The sequence below is a fragment of the Mirounga angustirostris genome, unplaced genomic scaffold, assembly GCF_029215605.1.
Source record: "Mirounga angustirostris isolate CCGP_5_RB_7025 unplaced genomic scaffold, mMirAng1.0.hap1 SCAF_15, whole genome shotgun sequence".
Classification (NCBI taxonomy): Eukaryota; Metazoa; Chordata; class Mammalia; order Carnivora; family Phocidae; genus Mirounga; species Mirounga angustirostris.
Window position 1 is genome coordinate 79,277,317 of NW_026991723.1, and position 4,100 is coordinate 79,281,416.

The 4,100-nt window shown below is 37.8% G+C and overlaps 1 pseudogene; it reads right to left on the reverse strand.

Annotated features, from left to right (window-relative positions):
* Positions 1 to 1,647: 1,647 nt before the first annotated feature.
* LOC123849420 (large ribosomal subunit protein uL30-like) lies at positions 1,648 to 2,360 on the reverse strand (annotated as a pseudogene).
* Between the last annotated feature and the right edge of the window lie 1,740 nt (positions 2,361 to 4,100).

The window sequence follows — 4,100 nt, forward strand, 5'->3', positions numbered from 1 at the left end:
GGACTGGAGATGATACATACTATAACATGGACGAATCTTAAAAACATGCTAAGTGAAAGAAAACGATCATAAAAGAGCACATGTTGTAAGATTTCACTGAGATGAAATGTATAGGATGGGAAAATCTATAGAGACAGAAAGTAGATTAGTTGCCTAGGACTGGGGGATTTGAGGGAAATGAAGATTATCTGCTAATGGGTTTGGATTTCTTTTTGGGGTGATGAAAATGTTCTCTGATTTATTTTTGTTTCCATTTGCCTGGTATATGTGCTCCCATCCTTTTATTTTATTTTTAACTTGTTTCTATCTTACAGTTTCAAGGTCGGTATCTCTTATTTACAGCACAGTATGGAATTTGTTTTGTTAGAGAATCTAAATTTTTTAAAGAGGTGAATTAAGCCCATGATACTTATAGATAAGATTGTTATATTTGGCCTTTGCTCTGTCATGTTTTATGTTGTATTTATAAATATACTATCGTTTATCCAAATGGTCTTTCATAATTTGGTCTATTTTATTTATTTCTATATTTTTACATTTTTTTAGGGGGAGGTTAGAGTGCTTAAGAAAGTTTGTAAGTTTGCTCAAACTTGACAAATTGACTAAGAAAGTTTGTAAGTTTGCTCAAACTTGACAAATTGACTATTAGTTTACTACTATGAATAGTATTAAAATTTGCTAATAATCTCTTCTTCATCACCTTTTATCCCAGGAATTGATTTGAAACAGTATCTTTTTATTCCTAGGTAACAACTGTAAAGCAATCATGAGCTTAATCTACTTTTTATATGCTTCCCCCCCCTTTTTTTTTTAAAGATTTTATTTATTTATTTGATGGAAAGAGAATGAGAGAGAGAGCACATGAGAGGGGGGAGGGTCAGAGGGAGAAGCAGACTCCCCACCGAGCAGGGAGCCCGATGCGGGACTCGATCCCGGGACTCCAGGATCATGACCTGAGCCGAAGGCAGTCGCTTAACCAACTGAGCCACCCAGGCACCCCTGCTTCCCCCCTTTTTAAAAGTTGATGCTGTGTTCCTACAATTTCAGACCATACAGTTGTTATGGCTGGTACCTTCTCTCTTATAAGCATCATTTATACTTTTTTCTTCAGGTAGCTATATATTTAATGCTCACCACCAGGCCTTATGTCAATGTCTCTCCAATCAATTTCATTCTTTGGTCGTTTACTCAAGAAAGACTCCTGGGAACAATATTTCCTGAGTTCTTTCTTATTGATAGCGGTTTGTCTGCCGTCTTTATACTTGAAAGTAAGTTCAGCTGGATTAATAATATATGGCTCATATTTTCTTTCCTTGAGTATCTTAAATATGTCATTCCATTGTCTCCTGATATAAAGTGTTGCTGTCAAGAAATCTGATAGCCATCAAATTTTCTTTCCTTTTTAAATGACTTCGTCCTTTTGCCTGGGAGCTCAAAGCATTTTTTAGAATGTTTCGATTTTAGTCATTCTGGGTCATTTTTCTTGAGTATATAGGGTTCCTTTCCAGTATGTGTTTTCAGATCCTTTTTTTTAAAGACAAATTTGTATTAAGCTGGTTTTGTTGCTATTGTTTGGTTTTTGTTTTTCAGTTTGAAAATAGTCTTTTATTAACTGACCAGATTACAGAAATAATCATGGTAGATACTTTAGTTCATCGTTCTAGTAAGCCTGTCGATCTGGCCTTCCCTGTTGCCATCTTCTACAAAATCAGTGGTGTTTTTCTTCGTTCCCCATCATGGAGAAGATCATTTGAAGGACCATAAGAAGTTGTTTGCTTCTTTGAAATGTTCTCCCACCATAGATCTCGTGAATCAGATCCTCCATGCAGACAATGCCATATTTACCAAGAGATCGAGCAGTCAGTGTGTTATCTGTCAAGGCCACTCACTTCTTGTTGATTTTGCCATAACCACACTTGTAGGTCCATTCATTTCCCAATTTTAGGTCCCCCCATGCTATATATAGTTCCACAAGCCTTACCATGTTAACCGAAGCCTTGTTGAGCTTAACAAAAGTGCCATTGACAATCTGGCAACGCTTTTCCAACTTTTGGGCTCACGCCACTGATACCTCTGATCCTGATGACAAGTGCCAATTTGGGTTCTGCAGGTATGCACAAGTTGCCAGTTTTTCTTGCCATCCTACTCATTCAAATTTCCGTTTTGAGCATCTTCCTATATTCCTTGCAGTAATGCTGAGCTTTTTCATAGATAAGCTTCCTCCTTCTCTTTCCAAGCATCTTTTGGGCAGACTTCTTTCTCAGATGTTTGATCTTCAACTCTGCAAAATTTCTTTGCTTTTTCTTAAGGGTTTCTGGCACAGCAGGAACCTTCTTTGTCTTCTCTTCTGCACTCTACATGTTTCCAGCCAGAAAAAAATCAGTTGTTTGGTTGGATGGTTTTTATGATTTCTGTTCCATTGTTTGGTTTTCTTCTTTTGTGAACTCTTACATATTATATACATGTTTGTTGCTCTTTACCTGTTTTCTATTTCTGTCCCTTTTTCTCAAATCTTTTTTTTTTTTAATCTCTTTCTTCATTTGCTTTGGTGTTTAAAATTTTACTCCTTTTAACCTTTATTTTTTAGGCTATTTTCTGCTGTATTCATTCACTCTTGTGTTCTTTCCAGTTCAATGTTTATTTCTGAAATCAGTAGGGTTTTTTTTTTTATTTCCTAATTCTTTTGGTGTTCTGTAACTTTATTACTAAGTGTTTCTGTTACAGATTTATGTTTTCTTTCATTTCCTCATTATTACCTTAATTTCTTTTAGTACATTTTGAAATTTGAGCCCACAGTTTTCATCCATCTGGAGTATGTTTTTATGGTTCACTTTCATTGCCAATAAATTGCCGATCGAGATATTATAGTCCTCTCTGGTCCCCTTTCTCTTTACTAATAAATTTGTATGGGACTCAAACTTGATCCTTTTGTGTTGCCTATTCTGATGTGAGATTAGTTTTCCCTAACTTTTGGGAGGAGTAAGTGGGTCAGGACAGATTTTCTAGCTTCGTAGTTCTACAGCACTCTTTTTTTTTTTTTTTTTTTTTGCTTCACACTATGACCTGTGTTTTCTGAGAACGCCTCACTTCTCCCCCACTTCTATCTGGTCTTCTCTTGCTTTTGCCCTGGCATCTCTGTCCATAGACCTGTGCTTGGAGAGCCTCTAATTGCCATGAACCCACTTCCACCCACCCCCCATTATATGCATATACAGCTGTGATGCCCTTCTATCTACACATATTTGTTTTCTTGGATGATATCCAAATTCTCCCTCCCCCTCAGGAATCAGGTGTCCTAATTAAAGGAAAAGAGGAAAAAGGGGTTGTGAATACAACCCACAGATGGTTCCAACGAGGAGACTCCATAGTATCTTTTGTGGCTCAGTTTTAGAGTTCTTGTGGAACCAAGGGTTTGCTTCAAGATGCTTGCTCTCTCTTGTTCATTAGCTGGTCAGAGCATGAAGTGAAATATATTTTCCAGTTGCTACCAGTATAGTTGATGTTTAGCTGGAGTGAGCAGGGGATAAATATGTTTTCAATTGCTCTCGTTGCAACCTTGATATTGTAACCAGATGGTCGTGGGAACATGGGGTGCCCGGAGACACAAACAATCAGCAATGTCTCAGGACCCTTATTTGGGACTACAATCCTGAGAGCCACTTTCCTGGTGCAAGGCCCACCAACTTGTATAAAGAACAAGGCAGATGTGGCACAGTTGAAGATTAGAACAAAATCATACGTGTGCGTGCATGCGTTCGCATGTGTATGTGTGTGAGAGAGAGAGCGAGCACAGGAGCATATATGTGCTGGGGGATGGGGTAGCGAGGGGTGGATACATTCACACAGGCATTTGTGACCATTATAACAAACATCATATGCAGTGATGTGAGCCAAAACTTAAGTGTGGGGCAGAATGGCCTGATCAAGGAAGAGGAGCGCTTGTTAAGACACATCCAACTATGTCTGTAATTAAATCCTTCCAACAATTCATTATCATCCCCTTCGTGCAAATGACTAAAATGAGGGTCAGAGAAATTAGATAATCTGCCCAAGGTTATATAACTAATAAGATCTCTTTGTTTCTTAAATTCATGCTCTGT